A 21,272-nucleotide genomic window follows, 5' to 3' on the forward strand; every position below is an offset into this window, starting at 1 on the left:
ATAGTGCCTGCATTATTGCATTTGCTCACATATGTATTGTGTGTGTGTGCGTGTGTGTGCGATAATGTCAAGGACAGGAAATTAAGGAAGCCTTTGAAATCTCTATATTTATCATGTCTTACTTTAAAGTACCTTGTATTACGCTGACGTGGTTTGCTAGGGAAAGCCAGGCTACTGCATTCAAAGCCTACTTGGAAAGCTTTAGTGGTTTAGTATGTTCTGCCAGTGCAGCCTAGCTTACTCCCTATAAACCGCACTGCTGATCAAACAGAGCTCTGCCATCAAGAATATTAGATGTGTAATTCCTACACTGATTTGCGTTGGCAGAGGCTTAGGGCCAGCATATTCAATTCTGTTATTGAAAAATTAAAACTAAAATGTCTCTCCACAATTTGTTTTATAAATCAAATGTGTTATGTTCATCTATAATGTCTAACTTTCTCTCTCCATCTCTCTCTCTCTCTCACACACACACACACACACACACACACACACACACACACACACACACACACACACACACACACACACACACACACACACACACACACACACACACACACACAGCCTAAATTGGCAGATTGAGTGTAAAAAAAAACTAAACTGTGAGAGAAAACTGAATAAACAGCATAATATTTCATGAGATTGCTCGCCCAAAAATAATCCAGTTGATGGCTTGCCCAATATATTTGGTACCAAAAACAGTTGCATAGAGTATAAAGACAACAGCTCTCCCATTCGCCTGTGTGTCATATGACACACGGAGCCATCTAATCGCAGTGCAGTATTCTTCACTGCTGCCGTGGGTCTCACATTCATGTATCTGTCAGTCATAGCAACTAGTAAATAATAAAACAAACATAAAAATGGGCTAAAATTCTAACCATAATGATCTAGGTAGGTCTATGTTATTTATACAGCTTGTTATACAACATTCCCATGCAACACCATGGACTCTATTCATACATTGTTATTTACTTTAAATTAAAGTAGTAGTAATAGTAGTAAAGTGCTCTATGCTATTATATAAATATTTGCACTTAAGAATCTGTATCACAAGGAACATTTCCTCACATGTAACATACACTGAGTGTACAAAACATTTAAGGACACCTTCCTACTATTGAGTTGCAGCCTCAATTAGTCTGGGCATGGGACTCTACAAGGTGTCGAAAAGCGTTAAACAGGGATGCTGGCCTATGTTGACTCCAATACTTCCCACAGTTGTGTCAAGTTGGCTGGATGTCCTTTGGCTGGTGGACCATTCTTGATACACACAGGAAACTGTTAAGTGTGAAAAACCCAGCAGTGTTGCAGTTCTTGACACAAACCGGTGCGCCTGGCACCACCTACCATGCCCCGTTCAAAGACACTTACATATTTTGTCTTGCCCATTCACCCTCTGAACGGCACACATACACAATACATGTCTCAATTGTCTCAAGGCTTAAAAATCCTTCTTTAAACTGTCTCCTTCCCTTCATCTGCACTGATTGAAGTGGATTTAACAAGTGACATCAATAAGGGATCATAGCTTTCACCTGGTCAGTCTGTCATGGAAAGAGCAGGTGTTCTTAATGTTTTGTGTAGATGTTATTGAGGCTGCAAGCAAATACTGTAGGTACACAGCACATGTAATGTATCTCATTCCTAGCACAGTGTTTCCAAGAATCACTGCTTCTCTGTTCATCTTGGATCCTGAGATATTTGCTCTTGTTTTCCACGCCACCAACCCCCTTTCTTATTGGCTTAAGAAAGGAAACAAAACCAATCCAGATTGGCCCTTGCTGGATAACAAAACCCAGGCTGGAGGTCCAACCACACATCAGAGGCAGCTAAAGTGCTCTGATGCTCAAATGTTGGGGCACAAGTCGGAGTATAGTGGACAAACATTGTTGTAATGGGCCTGTTCCATTGCACATACTAGGGATGGGCTGGTAGTTTGTGGGCAACTTTTCTTCTCCCAATGGATTACTGCTCGCTGTTCTTTCTGCCTTCTATCAGTGTTCTGGACCATTATTTGCCTGGAGGGGGGAAAAAATGTATGTTAGAAGCAGGGGTTGGAACCAAAATTATTTTCCAATCGTTCCTGAACAGAACCCTTATATTTGTTCCGTTCCAGTGTTCCGGCCAGCATAATAAAGTCCTGAACCGGTTGAAGAAGAAAAAAGTAGTGGTTCATATAGTTTTTGAAACATTTTTTATATTTTTAATTTGTGAAATCAACATCGTTTTTATATTTAGCTTATTATTTTACCTCACCAATTAGCACGGATAGATCATCTTGCTATGGAACAGGTAGGTTAGTTGTTTGCATGTTTAATTGGTCAGAGATGATGCGACTGAAGTTTCACAGGAGGGGAGAGTGCGAGATTAAGCGGTGGACATGGAGGAACATGGTTTGAAGTGCTGAGCATCATGACATGAATTGGGAGTGTGTATAGGCTATTACTAGCATCAGAACTGAATTGCAGAATTATATACTAGACATTAGGAATATTTTTGGAACAAAAAATAACATTATTCACCAGTTCTCAAGATTTGAAAATAACAGTTCTGTTCCGGAACACTAGAGATCCTTGACATACTTTGTAATTTTCTGGTTTTCGGTTTTGTACCCTGAACCGGTTCCAACCACTGGTTAAAACACCAGCATATATAAAACAAACTCAAAATAAAGCCAGTACATTATGTGTTCAAATATTTCCTAGTGAACGGCCAGTCTCTTTCATATAGCAAAAACCATCCGGGAGTTTCTGACAAGTGGCTTTAGGTGCGCCTGGTCTGGTTGTAGCTGAGGTAAGCCCGGCTCTGTGTGCCGGGCGCAGACTGCCAGCTAGCCAAGGGGATTGAGGGTGAAGTTGAAAGGCACTGCCGGGAGCCTGGTACGCTAAGGGGCCATAATGCAAAGAGGAAGCATGTGACACACCCTAAGCTGTAGGAGCTGAGACTGAGGGACTTCTGAGAGCTGGGGGCCCTTTTATTTTAGAGCCACTCAGACAAGCAACTTAAAATCTTACCCAAGGGTCAGAGAGTACATAGAGAACCAGCCATGATGTTTGTGGTTGTCTGGTTTCAAAACTACAATGGTTAGAGCCAGCATGCTAACTAGCTAGCATCATGTTAGCCATATTAGCTATGAGCTAGAATCATGTTAGCCATATTAGCTATTACCCAGAATAATGTTAGCCATGCCAGATAGCATCTCGATAGAAGTTTAATATGTACTGAATGTCTATAGGACATTTCCAATGAAACGCAAAATGAGACAGAAGGGGTGTCACAAAAGCGGTTTAGGGTATTGGTGTCGGTTTGAGTTATTGGGAAGCATGGTCTTGTTTTTGTTGAGTGGCCTATGGTGAATGAGCTAGTTAATGGTAAATTTACAACCCCTGCATGTGGGCCAATAAAACAAGGGGGACAGGGGGACATACAGGATGATGAGAATGATTGTGAGAGGGGGGGGGGGGGGAGAGGGAGAGAGTAGAGTGGAGGACGCTGGTAATTAAGAGTCTAAGGGAGTGTGAGAGGGGACACACACTGCTCAGAGCAAACTTTGTGCACGGAATCCTCACTTTTATTTATGCACCCTGTCTATTCTCCCCTCCCTTCTACCCTTTATCTTCTTCCTGGCCTTTCCTCTCTCTCCATTCACTTGTCTCTCCCTCTGAATGAATAGTCACAGCTCTGTGGTGTCCCCCCCACCAACACCCCCACCGTACACCCCTTAAACTACCCCTCCAGCTCAGTCTTGAATAGGGAGTCGAATTGAGCAAACAGTCAGCCTGTCAGCTCAATAGGAGGTCTGGCAGTGAACTTCAAGTCCTTCCCAGGCCCCCATCGTCACATTGGGGAGAGAAGCAGGGAGTTGGGAGGGAGGTGTGGGCTTGGGGGGCTGTGGGGAGACAGGAAGGAGGGGGTGAGTGGGAGCCACAGACACAGACAGACTTTAGGGGGCCCCTACGTGCCAATATTGGGGGGACCTCTGCCTGCCACAGAAGTTCCCAAGACTGGAGCTTTCGCTGGGGCTATAGGGGAGGGTGCTCCATGTCCCAGCTGCCTCGCCCCACCCTCTAGTCTAGGCAGGAGGGGTGTGTGCAGACGGGACAGTGTCTGCCCCCTGCCCAAACTCCAGCCCTCCAGACCCGCACACTCAGACGCAAGCTGCTGACTGTGCCCACCCACCCCCTCGACTCGCCTCGCTCCCAGCCCGCACAGGCCACACATCATCTCATTACCCAACGCCAGCCACTCCACTGTCTACTGTTTGTATTGTTTTGGGCTCTGCATAATTTACACAGTAAATTGAGAATGGCCCTGGCCCCTGCTCAATCTACCACCTGTTTACAGAGACTGCCCGTGATTAGTGGGTTTGCATTAGATTAGACACTGTTACTACTAAGATTCTCATGCGATGTTTTGTTAGACTGGCTCCCCAACATAGAAACTTTGAATGTTGTTGGTTTTGTCAGGATTTTTTTCTATCTCCACATTTGGCTTAATCAGCTGCTTTGGTTTACTTGAATATCCTTAATAAATGCATTATGTCTAGTCCTAACAGCAATGTCTCTGTAGACCTCATGCAGCGGAACACCTTGGTGGGATTGGCGACGAGACAGACTTGATAGCACTCTAGTGTTTCACCGTCCATATGCATGGGTAGTAACTCAGTAGCCTATCCATTAGCAATGCTCTGGCACTGTACAGTATCTTGGAGGTAGCACTGTCTCGACCTCCAGTACGCAGACACAAACAAAGGGAGTTCTCTCCGTGAGGCACGGACAATGGCACACATTGTTTACCGGCTGCCTTATTCAATCGGGCCCAGCCGACTCTAATTGGTGTTTTGGTTATTAAGCGGTTTTTAAACTTGCAGCTCCCTGCTCGGAATAAAGGAGTCGCTACAACAAGCTTGCTTAGGAGAACAATACACGACTTGTCTCCGCACCAACTCCCCCAAAACCTCACCCACCAACACAAAGACAGCTTTCCTCCACTGAGACCTCGCTATCAGACTCTCATTCGGCCTCTGCCTTTTCTCGCTCCCTCTCTCTGTCTCTCAACCACACTCGCTCTCTCTTGGTCCCTTTCTCTCTGTGTTGGTGTTGTACTGCAGTCTCTGTCCGAGTAGCATACGCTGGCTCATGGGCGTCACAGTTTTCTCCTTTATAGATATGCTCTGAACTGCTTTTCACATTCTGAACTAAACCGTCATTAGCGTAAATGTTTACATGTCAGCAAATTAGGATCATTAATGACAAAAATGGAATGATAAGACTTGGTGAAAATAAATATTGCAAAAAGTGTACTGTCTCTTTGATTACTATTGATAATAAGAATAGTGATGATGATATAATATAGCCCTAGCTAATATTTGTTAATAGTCTCTGGGTGTAACTATCTTGTGTAATATGCTAAATGTTCAACATTCATGTCTCAGATATTCTGACCAGGGAATACGGCCCGCGTATTTCAACCAAAATGGCAGCCGTCGCCATGTCGGGCATGTGTGTGAAGAGGATGGCACAACAACTCCCAAATGGGAAGAGAACTGGGCTGTTCAGAGCCCAGATGCCCACTGAATGCCTCCTGAGAGAGAGCGAGAGCAAGGAGTGATTTAATGCAAGCACACACACTAAAACCCCAGCCTGCCCCCCCCCCCACCCCACCCCCACCCCCCCATCAACGCGTCCCGTGATTTCTGCAATTAGCAAACACATCTGGGGTGCTTAAAGGCAAGGCCAGCCTGGCAGAGGGAGGGAGCGAGAGAGAAGGGAGGGTCCGGAGGAGAAGGAAAGGATGGAGTGGTGGTGGTGTTATGAAGGCATGATGCAGCATGGCGGGTGCAGGACTGTTATTGTTACCTGCTCTCTCTGGTCCTCACTTCCATTTCATGCCAGCGAGCGTAGTCCTAAGATGGTGGCGTGGGCTACGTCTCGCGGTACAGGAGAATGGGGAAGGCAGCTGAGGATGAAGCGAGGGAGGGGAGAAGGGGAGAGGCGATACGGAGGAGGGCGAGAAGAGGGAGTCAGAGTCAACAGCAACCTCTCATCCTCTCCCTGTTTTTCAGCCTCATTTTGCCAGCATTCTGTCACGGTGGTGTTGGTAGTCTGCACAAAAAATAAGAATAGGGAAAGAGATGAGGCAAAAAGAGAAAATGTGAGTATGTGGTTTAACCAGCCGAGATACACATACATGCATATGTATGTATACACGCACCCACACGTCTTTTCTCATGGTACAGTCTGCCCCTGAGCATGCAAATGACTTTCATTATGCAAATGCATGCAAATCAGATCCAACCATCTGAGAATCAAGCCTGGGAAGAAAAAAAATGGACACAGAGATTGAATGAAAGAATGAAAGAGAAAAAGAACAGTGGGGGAAAATCCTTTTGAGTGGCAGGAGGCGGTAAGTCAGGTAAATGGTATGTGGAGGAACAACGGTGGCCCAAATTGGACAAACAAGATGACCTTTTGTATTATGAAGATGACTTATCTTTTTTCTGTGACTGCACTGTATTTTAACATCATACTTGATATCATACAAGTTTCACATGAAGTTCAGTTCAGACTCACATCATCTGCAATAGTAAGCAAGGAGATTGCTCCAGCTAACATAGGCTTTTCAGCCATTCCACAATGTCTTCACTTTCACTCAAGGACGCAACAAGGACTTGAGCTCCGTTATTGAAAAAAACACATGAATTTCACATGTGATCACGTGATCGTATGTGAAGTTAATGTGATAACATGGCCAACATGTAAAAGCAATATGTGATAACATGAAACTACACGTAAAGACATTTGAGCACACGTGAAAACATGGTCTCGTGAAAGAAATGTGACAACATGGGGATGCAACATTTTTGAACGTTTTTCACGTGAAACTGCAAATTTCACATGTTGCTTTTACTACAACTCACGTGAGGTGGTAACCTGTTATTCTCCACACGTCAAAAGGTATTGTAAATGTAAACATGTGAACATATGGTTTCACATGTGAACAACTAACCTCACTTGTCTCTTTTCATGTTTTTTTTTGTTGTAAAGGTATTAGAGATTTAAGGTAAGCGGTACACTAAAATAGTGTAATACTGTATATTGAATCAATATGACATTTGATGACGTAGTGCTGACTTTTCAATATGAAGCACCTGGGATTTGAAATGACACTCTCTATATTTGGTGTACGCTGGTCTTTCTGCTGTGTCACAAAGTCTGTAGTATTCTCAGAAGTCCTCCACAGATGAATTACCTACAATGCATCTCTGCAATTAGCAAAAAAAGTGCCATCTGCGCTGCTATTTTAGTTCTAAATTAACCTATTATCTCATCATTGATTTCCTTTACTTCTTTCATCAATTTGGGTGTTTTCTGTATAGTTGTCTAACGTTGGTGGGGCATATTATTCACTTTGTCCTGAATCACTATGATAAATATAATGGTGTATTATTAACAAAGCTGAGATTTACTTTGAAGTACAAAGTGTAGGAATAGAGGTGAAATCAGTTACTGACACAGACACGGTGGTGTAGAAAGGAATATCGTACGTAATGCCGTGAACCCAGAGGTTGTGAGTTCATATCCCAGGTGAGGACATGTTAAATAATAATTACTGTATAAATAAACATACACAATGTAATCATTTGTGTCAAATATGTCAATTGAAAACACTGCGAATGTGGGACCTTTTGTTTGCAGGGCATCACCTATGTAATCATGTGAAATATCCCCACATGTACTGTAAGTCGTTCCAAAAGCACGTGAAAGGTTATGTGATTACATGCGAAAATATAATATCATACAGTGGGAGGGAGGCTGTGACCTAGAAGGGGATTGCTGTCCGAAATATGGTGTTGGAGTCACAGATGGTTGGCTGTATGAGATCAAATGTTGTCAAACTTCATCATAACAAAAACAACAATGCTACAGTATCAACATGCTAGGTTGATGAAGAGGTTGATGAAGAGGTTGCTGAAGCTATTGTATATAGTCAAACATATTGTAGTGGTGCTTTTCTATGTCATTCTCCGGCCAAGCTACACATGCAAGTAGCCCAAGAGCTACAAACTAACTTCACCAATCTGGGTTGGAATCTATTAACTAGCTACCAGCCTAGCCTATACATGACATTTGGTAAACCAACGAGCAGACTAATCGGGGAGGAGAGAGCTGCTATTTGTTTTCACTCTCAGGCTAGAGGAAGGAGGCAGCTTTCGTTTCAGGGTGCCAGTAGGGACACACTATTTTGTAGGCTGTAATGGGGGAGTAGGGATAGAGGTGAAGGGAAGGGGTTTGGGAGTATGAGAGAGTAGGCTAGGAGGAAGGGAGGGGCAGTAGTAGAGGGGGTGGGGTACCACTGAATGGTGGCAAACCTCTCCTAATTGGCACTTGACATTTTTTTTGCCATTGGCACTAAAGTGGGCCGGCTTTCAAGCCCGCTCTGAGTCCTTGTTGGAAAAGTGCCATATGCAAATATGGCGAATGGGCTCCATTGTGAAGCCTCTGATATTAACAGCTCAGGGAACAATGAAATTGTGTGCTTACTCTGGACTCGTAGGTGTGTGAGCGAGAACAAGACAATGGCTGCCAAAGCCGCTTCAGTCTGAACAGCCCCTTCACATGACGTTCTGACAAGTAATTTCACCAGAATGGCCTTCTGTGGACTGAGGCTCTGTCAGGCTCTGTCCAAAAGCTTTGTTCAAGACTGAAATAGTTTGTTTCAGTTTGTGCAATACTTGCCCAACTTCTGAAAATGTAATCTTTCTCTTTTTGTTGAGAGGCTCTTTTTCCTAACTGTTAAAATATTCAGAAAATGATTTGCTATTTTCTAAAAATGCATCCTATGATAAAGCATTTCCAGTTGAGTACATTGTTCTAAATGCTAGAATGTATAGTGTTCTGTAATCCTTCTGATATTTCTCTATTTGGATTGTTTACCCTTCACTAGCTCCCTGGGGCAACAGTGGAGGGTGATCTAAACATAGCTCCTGTCTCCCTTTGGAGACTTCTTGGCAAATCAATGATGAATTGTAGCAAAACTGAGAAGTATTTTCAAAGACTGAGAAATGATAAGAGACTGATCTTGGACAGCTAGGCCAAACAAACTCCCAGCACTAACTTCCAAGAGGAAACATATAAAGCAGACTGTCAAAGGCCGTAAAGCAGTTCCGTCTTTATCTCCACACATGTCGAAACTGTCAGGGAGGAAACAGAACAACGGGTCCAACAATAGCACCCACCTCCGGTGTGGTCCGAACCAAGTCAAAGTACACCTGTTACTGCTAAGTTACCAAACTTAATCTCCTTTGTCTGGGTGGGTCCATTAACTTCTGTAAACGCCTGAAATACATTAATTTCTCTGTGAGCGACAGGGAGGCGGGGGCCGCTTTAGAAATAGCAAAGTATGCCGCTCTGTACCAGCCCAGCAGTGAAGCCATTTGGTGGTGTTGGTGTGTTCTGTTGAGAAAAAAAAAGAGGCAGAGAAAAGGGGGCAAGAATCACTGGGCCTTTTTCAGAAACCCGTCTGGCTGCTAGGACCCGGAGGTGCTGAAAGGGTGGTAAAGGAGCCCATTGTCTCCCTGTGACAAGTGGACTAGGTCTATTGACTGTAAAGTCTACTGGTGGGGGGCCGCCAGGGCCCGGCCACAATGCCTGTTTTTCTACTTGACACTTGGAGTCTAAATCTGCTTGCCTAGAGCCTGAAAGCTAAGACAAATCCACTAAACCCTCCCTCTGCCTCCCTTCCTTTCTCCTCTCTCTCCCTCCATCCTTTCTCTTTACCCCCTCTCTCTTTCCCTCCCTCCACTCCAGACAGGGCTACAGTAGAGTCCCGGAGGATTTGTGGAACTCCTGTTTTTGTGCCATTTTCAGGCAGGCAGTGCAAAGGCTGTCTTTCCTCTGGGGTAGTGTTGCAAAATTCCAGGAACTTTCAATTAACTCCCTCGTGTTCCAGAAATCCTGGTTGGAAGATTCTGGTTTTCTTGCTTATTCCATCCTTACTCCGTGCATCCTCTAACCAGAAAGTTCCTGGATTTTTGCAACCGTACTCTAGGGTCCCTAGCTAGTGTGGACTGTTTTTGATATGACTGTGCCACACACAGTCATCCCACTTATCGCCACCAACAAAACAGCTGCACCAGTGCACGCACACACCTTTATGGGAATCTGTCACTGACTTCACATCATCTTATCTTCAAATAGTATTCATGCATATCGTACAAATTGTAGCTGATTGGAGAGAAAAAAATATTTTTTTACTGCCTGAAAAATAAATACAAACTGATGTCAGAAAGCTAATCTGACTTTGCTAAAATCTCTACCCATAAATGCTGTCAATCAATCAAATTTTACCTGCATAACACTTTGTAAAAGGCCAATTTGTCACATTAACAACCACAACGGCATGTATGTAGCTATACAACCACAGATAACAGCCAAGAACAGTCGTTGGGGCCTTGTTCCAGTTCCCCTGGATTCTTCCTTTGGTAATGACAGTAGCTAGGGAAAACAGACAAAGAGCCAGGTACCACTGTGCCACCGGAGGAGGTGACATCACCGCCTGTCACTTCCTGTCAAGGCCCTCGTCTCTCTCGTTCCCTCGCTGAGCCCTGAGCTCAAATGTCACACTCAGCACCTGCAATGCAGCATGCAGGAACCGCTGCACAACCCGCTAAAATTGACATTGTGAGTGTTGTTGCTATAGAAACGCTCCAACAGGAGTTTCAGTCTAGTCCGACATGCCATATTGGAGTAAGTATTGTGTTTGTTATCAAAGCAGAATTCAAAATGTATAAATTTAGCTGAGTAATTGTGATTAAAACCCTGTTTAGGCCATTGATCTCCAGATGAATAACGTGTTTTTCAAACATACTGGTGCTATAGTATACAATTTACTCTCCAATTTCTCTGTAATGTCTTGAAGCTATGGAAGGCTGATTTGGCCGAAAGACAGAAAAATCATACTGGAGGCCTCACTCGACATGATTCTTTTTCTAGTTGAAAAGAAATCAACATCATTGCCTTGATGACTGATTGAAGGTGTGAAGATCTGATTGACCAATTACTCCCACTATTGGCTGAGGCCCGGATTGTTCCCTCTCTCATGGCTCTGTTACTGGGGGCAGTTTCCGGTTGATTGCACTCGGACCACTCACCCACAGAGCCCCACACAGTGGCATTCAACAAGACCCATCAGGCCTTTCCACATGGTAGCACCTCATGCAATGGAGGCTTCGCCATGGCCCATTCACAACCAAGCCTACTGTCACCTCAAATCAAACACCCAAACAAAAGCTAAATCAAACACCTTCCCACATGAACGAAAGAGGGGGAGAAAACAAATAAACAACCATCTAGCTTAACAAGACTGGCCTCAAACAAATCTGTCCATTCGACTATGTGCTGGCAGGGGAGATGATCGTGGGATTAACTTAAAAAGTCCATTGTAAACTTCCACAATCCAAATAACGTATGACATTAGAGGCTATAATCAGCAACCATACTTTCTATTCATTTCACCTGTTTTCCAACAGCCTTAACTAAAAACCCATCAGCCGAGTACAGAATTGCTACAGCGGTAGGATGGTTACTTGCAGCTACTGACTGACCAATTTGTTAACCACTTCGGCAAAGTCCGCAGTCAGCACCATTCAGGTTGCTGTTGGTTCTTTGGGACCCGCCCACCACTGCTGGCCATGTGATCGTAAGGATAAGCCGCTGCGTGCAGCCCCACACAGAGGGATCAGGGGCTTATTAGATTACAAGTGATCATGTTGGACCAACCGGGCTGCTAGGGACCAATGCCACCGGCCATGTACAAACATGAGGAAATATGTGTATGGCATTATGTGTATAGCTCATTATTTTTAGAGATCAATCTCAAAGAGATCAGGCTTTCCCAACTATATGGCTCAGGGGGAAATATCAAACATTCTAATACTCAAACATGTACATTTATAAGAAACTCAACAAATACTCAAACTCTCAAGTCTGCTGCTAAAATTCTCAGAGGCAATTGTGATATATTTGAGGCAATAACAGAGACCAGATAGTTGTAATTGTCAAGCTTGTCAAGCGGCGTTAAAAAAGGCACACACACGTACACATACACACATAAACCTGTGCAATTGGATGACATCACACAACTTACTTGACTTTTTCTTCTGCTTCCATTGTCCTATGATGACGGCCATTTTTTTGCTTGTTTTGCTGTGAATGGTAGAATGGGGTGGTGCATTATGGGGGATATGTGTTGGGGATCTTGATGCCTTTCAGGAGCGTAATGGGATTCTTGTTACTTTCGGTTATCTAGCTTTATGAAGAATATACATCACTCATACAGCTAGATAACCAAAGATAACAACCAACCCCTAAGGCTGCCCATCCTCTTGTGCCACAGGTGATACGCAAGGGCCAGATTCTGACCTATAATCAGGAAAAATAGTGTTAACAATCAGAAAAATTAAGACTTTCATTTCCCTTTTCAAACTTAAGTGCACAGTGAGTAAACTGTATCAGTTCTATAGAGAGGTCTGGTCACGTTCATGCAGTACCTAAAATGTAATAAATGCTGATTATTTTAAATGAATCAACATTCATCAAATGTGTACTTAACAGTTCACAAAAATACCAGAACCTCCTGACCCTCTGCTTAAAGTACTCATCAGTGTTTGGCCACTTACTAACTGTAACATTTCCCTGCCAATCCGCCCTCACTGTTCTGCTGTTACAAAGCCTTTGATTGGACGGCCAGCCCGTAACATGGCAGCCAAAGCCTTGACTCCTCAAAGTCAAATAATCAGCGTGAGGCTTGATCAAAACACACAGGCTGGCGAACCAGTCCAAACTGGTTACGGCGCCAGTCTTCCCAGACCACTCCTCTCCACCCCTGCGCCCACCACTATGGTGAGGCAGTCTCTCACATGGACTGGCTCCATAGGAGGGTGATGGCTTCAAATGCCGCCCCCCACCATGTCCAAAATGTATTTTTTAAATTAAAGCTGTTTTACTGTAAGATACAGAGAGAAAGGTTTGCCTCTTGTGTTTGCATATCTATCAGAGATTCCACAGTAAATTGGGGAGGGCATGTTCAAGGTTAGGGTCAGAATTATGCACAAAAGCACAAACACACACAAGTGCAAACCTACACACACAGACACACACACACACACAGAGTACACACATTTCTGGCACATGGCACAAGGGCAAATTAAAAGCTTTTCTTTGTGCCCAGCCCAACAACGAGGCTCCTCCCATCTATACATGTTCTAGTGACAGACAGGAGATAGATGGAGGGAGAGAGAGAAAGACAGAGAACATTCTCCCCTTTAGTGTACACATCTTTACCTGTAGTCTCACACTGTTGGCAGACAACACATCCTCTCCTTACTGTCAGCTGGGACAAGGATTCAAGCTTCAAAATGTCTTATTTTTGTTCATAATCTACCAGTCACCATAAGGATTTCTAATCACCTGTATCATTTCTTATTACAGTATGCTACACAAGGATAAAACAAGGCTCTTTCAAAGCATCCGCACTCGCAAACATGCATATTCCATACAGTGCATGCACATTCACCCATGCACGCACACACACACAAACACGTGCAAACCAAACAAAAGCATGCACACATGCTGGAAATAGGAATGCCACTATCTTTCCTGAAAAAGTGACTATTCACTCAGGAAGGTATTTCTTCCTGCCAAGGACAAAATGCCATCAAAACAAAATACTGATGCAGTTACAGAAATGTCCTGATATCTACGTGTTTTTTGTCAGAGAGAGAATTGACATGTTCCAATATCATTTGTAATTATATCTGACATGGATATTGGATAAACTTTGTTTAAATAGTGAGACTTGATTATATAAGCATAAAGGGTTATCAAATCATCTATCTCAGTTATTAAATTGTGCTATTCATTGGCACAGCCAATAACTTGATTGTACATATAATGCATGAAATTCTTTTGAATTATACTGTCCCATGTTTAATATTTGAAATCCAACTAAATAATAATACTAATTTACTGTTTTTGTGACACTGTACACAGTATGTGAGACAGTTGTGTGAATATATATATTTTTTTAATTGCTAAGTTATTATATAATATAAATACTTATAATACTACCACAAACTATAAGTAGCATTATATTCTCAACATTATATTGAAAACAATCAAAAACATGTATTTATTTTCAAGAAATTACATTTACCATAGAGAGTTTGAATTGGAAAGTATTTTTTTTTATTATCCTATTTTATTAATCAATATTATTATTATTAATATTATTATCATTATTATTGTTTTTATTATACTGTGCAAATTCCAAATAGTTTGATACGCAGTTGCGACGTTTCCTTCTGATATTGTCAATGACCAACTTTATTTCAAGTAATAATAATATACATTATTTAAGGAAATAAAGTAAGAAATAATGTGTTTCATATTTGGCCTACATTGCGCCAGATAAGATTACAAAGAACTCACACTGCGCAACAGTAACGAAGCTCACCTCGATTCAGCACCACAACCGTGGACAGCGGCCTTGTCTCTTAGTAGCCTTCAGTGCCAGGATTTCAACACCACTATAACGTATCAAAATCCCCGATAAGCATATTAACTATCATACAATCAGTTTGTTAAAAATAACTGCATTTGTCTTCTTGTTTTAACAGTCAACCTAGGCCTACCCCTTGGTAAATTCAGATAGGCCTATATGGCGCAGTAACGTGCCAGGGAGAGATCCGGTTCGACTGTCTATTGCTGCATCTTGCCAACCGCATAATTGTCAAGGGGTATAACTCATTCAACCATTCATTCATTCATTCATTCATTCATTCAAACAAACCTAACCACTCCTCGTCATTGGATAAGACGTTGGTGACGTCCTTCAAATTGATCCTTGGGAATAATTGAAGCGCACAGGGATAGGCTGCAATTGAAAATGTTTGATGACGCAATACACAATGCACATATAAGGCACGAACTGAGGTCCTTTCTAAATGTTCATCATATGTAATTGGCGCGGTCCATGCAATCTGTTGGCAGAGGGCCTAAACTACTGTAGCCTACCGCTGCACATTGGAACCTTGTGGAGTCATAATACCAACAGCGTTCACTGCTACGAAAAAATGACGAGCTTGACAAGTATGAACGCAAAGGTGTAGGTAGATATGCAGTAAAATAACATTTCATTTCTGTATTCTCTTGTGAAATTATGATTGATTGATGCAGTATTAATATCCATAGGCTTAGTCAATTTGTAATACTTTATTAACTATTGACTCGAATTTACTTTTCAACGGGCACTCTTATGAACAAATTATATCATATAGGCTCATTTAATAACAAAAGGTCAGTGCTATCGAGGATCCTTGGGACATCCCTACCCTAAACCCTAACCGTAACCATATCAATAGCCATAACCCTAACCATAACCATAACCATAATCCTTACCTTAACCATTTCGACTCCAACGGGGTATGGACGTTTCAAGGATCCCGGATAGCATGTACTACAAAAAAACTACGATTTTAGCAAAACACGTCCTACAATGTCTCTTCCATTTGGATTTTGTGCAAGTGATTTAACTGAGTTAAAGTGAACAATGTCTAAGCCATACCTGGCCAGTTATTAAGACTGTAAGGGAGTGTGGTGTATTTATATTACCTATGCCACCTGCTCTGTTGCGCCTATATGTCTCTCCATTGAAACCTGAAAAAAACAAAAACAAGAAAAGCTTATTGTCCAACCCAACTGCAGTCCTATGGCAACTGTCCGGTTTCAGTCAACAATTACAACAACACAGTCTCGATTGAACTGAGGATATTACTTGTTTTATTGTGCCTACAGAGAGGTACGAAGCCTCAAGCCTGCATCTGCCCCTCTAGATATGACGTTGAGGCGACATAAAACCATTACATGGTTCAATATAGTGGGCTAAAATTCACGAGAGTGTTGTTATGTAATCTACCTGTATAAAGGCACCTGAGCTAGATAGGTACCCGAGTCTAGAGGTAGGACACGCCACAGATGACATCTCCAAAAGCACCCTAAAGACATATAGGCAATAGGCAGATCGATTTTTAGACATGGCCTTCAACAATACTCGCAAAAAACCGCGTCAGACCTACATAACGCACAACCCACAATCCAGCTAAATGCTTGGGAGAAATGTGCAGATTAAATTATTTGCAATTTAATAAAGAAAACACGCACGTTTATGGATAGAATGTCACCAGACGTAGCACGACCTATAAAACCAAACCAAACAACAACCTGGCTGTGCAAAACCAATTCACTTTTTGATCTGAGGCCGCAAAATACAAGCGTTACATTTCATATAATTCTGCAGTCTCTTTATTTACACATCATACCATGGCCTATGACAACTAATGTGTACGCAATCTGCTATTGCACATTATTAACGTATGTATTAGTGTCCTGTACAGGCATACCACTGTCACATATATAGTACTACTTCACAAAGCATAATGGAGGTACATATGCTCCAGTAATGTGCACACGTGTGCTCAGAAGGCCGCCTATTCGGCGTGCACGTGCGGATTGGATGGCCTTGCGATTCCCCATCTACCCGCTATAGGTATGAGCAGTTGTACTTTATACTATTGCTATTAATAATTTTCATAGTCTGGACTCGAATCTCAATTGATCAACTGATCGAGGCCTAACCTACATTTCGAATAGACAACTATTCCTTAAAACTATAGAAATTTAATAATAGGCTACATTATTGTAGCCTACATTATGTGGCAAATTACACGCCGGCTGACATATAGACATTTTCCTTGTGATGGCTATATCAATAATTTATGTAGAAATTGTATGGTATGTAAAATGACATATGCGTTCTATTACCTCTGTGGGTCTGCGTCTGTCTGGATGATGCATGTGGAACCTTGCCGTGTGAGGGGCATGGTTAGTCTACTCCATAGTGCGTAATGGAGGTCGTTATCAAGACCCCTAGCCTGAGATTGCCCATATCCCATCTTTCTTTGTTTGCTCAAAATGATTAAACTAGAATAGGTGAAGTGTTGGGTGTAATGAAGGAGAAAGCTGTATCGTATCTAATGCATTGTAAGCCTGACCTTTCAGTCATTAAATTCAAGTGAAACCACATCCAAAATTGAGGATATATCGAAATGGTTGTTTCCATATGCTACAAACATAATTTCAGCCTACAAAATTAAACAAGCTGTAATGGATAGGCTAGTTGTTTTTTTGTCTTGTTAGGATACCATTCAATATAAATTATCATACACAATCTTCAAATGAGCATAAACATTTCAATTGATAGTCTATTCGATTGATACAGGACAACCGGTGCCAAAGACGCCTATATCGCGCCCGATATTGCACGAGTCGCATAGAGTGAGTGCCAAACCCACCAGGATAAAATGATGCGCTAGCGTGTTCTTCTATTTGTTATGTTTTATGCTATACATGCATGCAAAATTACGACTGCGTTGTCCGCATCCGCGTCAATAGCACGCAACAGAACATACATTTTCTAATCATATATGCCATACTCACCCCGGTGTCTGCCAGCCACGGTTACAAACGCTCTCCACAACAATCAACCGAGCGAGTCAAGAGATGTAGAATAACTGAGCGCTTGTAGGTTGGCTCGCGCCTGGTCTTGAGCTTCATGGCTGCAGCTCGCTGTGACGTCGCGCTGGCCCCATCCATTCATCTTTTCGCGGCCGGGTCCCCCCTTGTTTATAATCGAGATTATTTCCCATAGAGATGGTGTTCGCCTCCCCCCGCTGAGAGCGAAGTGAACCGTTCGCTGTGCCTCGCGCTCGCCATTCCTCTTGTACAATGCATATGAACTTAAACATGCCTGCCAAAAAGCATATAGCATCGCCAAGACCCTCCCCTTATGACACGACAATAGGGGCCTCTTTGACACGATGCAGCTCTATTGTGTCACCTACCTCTGAAATTAAGAAAACGGGCTGCGCTATGAATATGTTCAACATCTCTCCCACCCATGGTTTTGTATAACCGTAAATGTTATCGCCCTCAAGAGTGCACGTGTCCAAGATATTCGTCTCAAATAGGCTAGGCTAATACAATCCTTTACGTCTGTTCATGGCGTCCATTTTCTTGTGATTTCATGCCAAAGTTATGAGGATGAGTTTATATGAATCAGTGATATGGGCTTCAAAACTCCCATTGGGATACACTTCAAATATTGAGTGAAATAACTCTATTGCTTTGTGAAAGTCTAAAAAGTTTGGCATGACTGGTTGGAGAGAGTTTTAGACCCTGGCTCCTGTGGGAGTATATGAATTCCATGTAATCTTGTCTAGTTACCGATATTCGTTTGACGTGAAGGCCCCTGCGACTATGGACTAACTCCTGCGCCTGAATCAAGTGCGCGCATTCCCCATTCCCTTTGTCTGTCTCTTTTGATACAGAAGACTCGTGGAATGTGACCGCTGGATCGCCAGGGTGAGACCGTGCAAATCAACTTTTACCGTCAGCAACGAGTCCAGACCAGCAGACAAGGGCCAAGAAAGGGGTCTAGGTCGTTTGATTATCATAATAATCAGATCGTGGGGATGAAAATCTCCTTTGAATAAATTACTTATTCAATAGGAGGTTCGACTGCCAAAGAGACAACTTTGTCAGCCACAGTTGTTGTTGGTTTCAGTGTTCAGGGGTCCCCATTTCTTTCTCTCCACATTTTGGACGCTTTCCTAGTGATCAAACTATAAATACGGCTACTGTTTCTTTCCCGGGCTTAGCTTGGTAAGCTTTATTTCTTCTCTCCAGCGCACAACGATGTACAGGTTACCAAGGGCAAGCCTAAAACCGTCCTTTTTGTAGCGGCTAATGGGCTCTGGGTTGGGACAATGGCTTCGTTTCCCCCCAGCGACCGCATGATGGGAACCCGGGACCGTGGTGGACAAGAGATATTGTTCAGAAATGTATGATGCAATTTGCACGTCCCAAGTTCATTATCACTCGTCAGGCAACTCTAGCATGTCCACCCCCCCCCCCCCCCCTCCCACCCCCCCCACTCCCCTCCCCGCAGTACAGCCTCACTGTTTGCACATTTTAGACTAAAACCACAAAAAAAAGATTACACTCTTCTTATACGGGCCTATTAGTAGTAACATATTTTAGGCTAACATTTATGAGGAATAATGTCATGCGTCATTACTTAATTACGCCATAAATCGAATATGTCCTGTAGTGCTCATTCTGTGATGTGCTACTGATTGGTTTAATCACTTTTTTTTCTTGAACAGCTCCCTGTGAAAAACTGGGCTATCAGTTTAGGCAACACCCACATGTTGGCTAGTAAATGCTGTGGTAAATACACAATGTCATCATGCGTAACTTTACATTCGTGGACGTCACGCATTGGTTAAAATGGAATATGAGGGAGAATTTTGATTATGAACTTATTTTGTGTGACACCACACCTGACATAACAATTATGTAAAGGTCAAAGCACTTGTTATGTCATCCAGATTCCGTGCACCCATAGACTATGGTATCCTTCTTCATTTGATTCTGGTAATAGATTGAGATTAAGATTTAGAAAATATGTATTGTCCCATTAGGCATATTGCAACAAAAACCCAAACATACAAGGAACATAGACATAGGCCTACATGAAAACATAAACCATGAAAACGTAAACCCTCTCTTGATGAACGTGTGTGTGTAAGTGTGCGTAATGACAACCCGCATGAGATGCTTCTAGTGAAGCAATAGCCTCATACTCACCTATGGCTGAGCATGGAAACGTGTTGATTTAGACTCCCAATGCGATAGTAGGCACTTTGGGCATTATGCAACCCTGATCCATTCGAATCTATGCACATTTCAGACTTAAGCCATTGTGAGAGCGTCAAATAAAACGCTAAGACAATGTTTAATTTTGCATTGGTTTGAACGTAAGTTACAGAGCCAAAGTCTTATTCACTCTTTTTCATGAATAGCTCCGCACATATACAGTGAGGCCTCGTGTAGCAAAATTGCAAAGGTAAGACGTGGCACAACGTTTATAAGAGCACCGTAAATTCTATCTGCACAGTGAGAAATAAAAAAGCAGATGAAGCAACCATATTGAACAAATACCGACCATTGTTTTTGTGGTTTTGTGGCCTTATTCCTCCAAATAACATATTCTTCTTATTCACAATTCAAGGCACATTATATTTTAGCCTGTAGGCTACGAGCCCAAACCAGCAGAGGTGTGTTTCCGGCAATAACAATGTTTGCCAGTGCAAGAGCTTGGGCTCAAAGGCACAGGTCACTCCCAATCCCTTTAGGGTGTGTGCGCTATTTTTTAATTGAAATATGAGGCAATTATAAACTACAAGTGCAATGCAACTTTGATAATATTTGTGTGTGTGTGTGTGTGTGTATTTGTGTGTGTGTGTGTGTGTGTGTGTGTGTGTGTGTGTGTGTGTGTGTGTGTATTTTTGTGTGTGTGTGTGTGCGCGCGCGCGCGCGAGAGAGAGAGAAATACAGATATGTGCTATGGAAATTGGAAAAAAACAATACCTCAATTGTTTTTAAACTTTGCACATAATGCTTTCACTTGTATTTATCAATTATTTTTAATAATATCACATTTCCCCGATAAGCAATCATATGTGTGCGGCTTGAAATTATGCGCTTTGCAATATATTTCCCAAGTCCAATTTAGCTATTTCTAGTTTTCTCACCACTGCTAATAAATTGCCACCCTTGTCTTGGCAAGCTAGAATCTGAGACGTGCTTAGCAACTCAAAGCTCAACGATCTTTTGTCCCCCTAAATCTGGACATATTGTCAAGACTCCATGGGAGCCCATTGCGCGCACACACTCTCCTCGCGCCACACGAGACAATCCCTTCCCCCTACATCATTCATCAACCGAGAGGAAGTTTTTACGTCAGGTATTTTAGAAACAAGGCGATAATCTATCGCCTACACATTTCTGTAACACGGATATCAAATATGCCAATTGTAAATAGGCTACAAATTATACCTACATATATTCTTACCTTTACATTTACCGTAGGGCTGCACATTTCCGCTTGCACTTCTTGATATACAATATTGAAAACAATCAACATGGAATCTGTTCTGGAATTGTGTGAATAGCATTACGTTGAGAGAATTGCAACCGAGCGTTTTAGTAGTAGCGTACATGCCTCATGCAGATACAAATACAAACTTTCAGGTCTACTTACAATTACAGTACATTTAGTAGGCCTACATTCTTTGGTATTAAGTG

The 21,272-nt window shown here is 42.5% G+C and overlaps 1 long non-coding RNA gene across 1 annotated transcript; it reads right to left on the reverse strand.

Moving 5' to 3' along the window:
• Window positions 1–1,462: 1,462 nt before the first annotated feature.
• Window positions 1,463–17,576, reverse strand: LOC110514821. Its single transcript, XR_005036400.1, has 5 exons — window positions 17,562–17,576; window positions 15,678–15,722; window positions 12,154–12,428; window positions 5,865–6,110; window positions 1,463–2,024 (listed from the first exon to the last, which is right to left on the reverse strand). It is a non-coding gene; the product is annotated as an uncharacterized LOC110514821 (long non-coding RNA).
• Between the last annotated feature and the right edge of the window lie 3,696 nt (window positions 17,577–21,272).

This window comes from Oncorhynchus mykiss, chromosome 2, assembly GCF_013265735.2.
Source record: "Oncorhynchus mykiss isolate Arlee chromosome 2, USDA_OmykA_1.1, whole genome shotgun sequence".
Classification (NCBI taxonomy): Eukaryota; Metazoa; Chordata; class Actinopteri; order Salmoniformes; family Salmonidae; genus Oncorhynchus; species Oncorhynchus mykiss.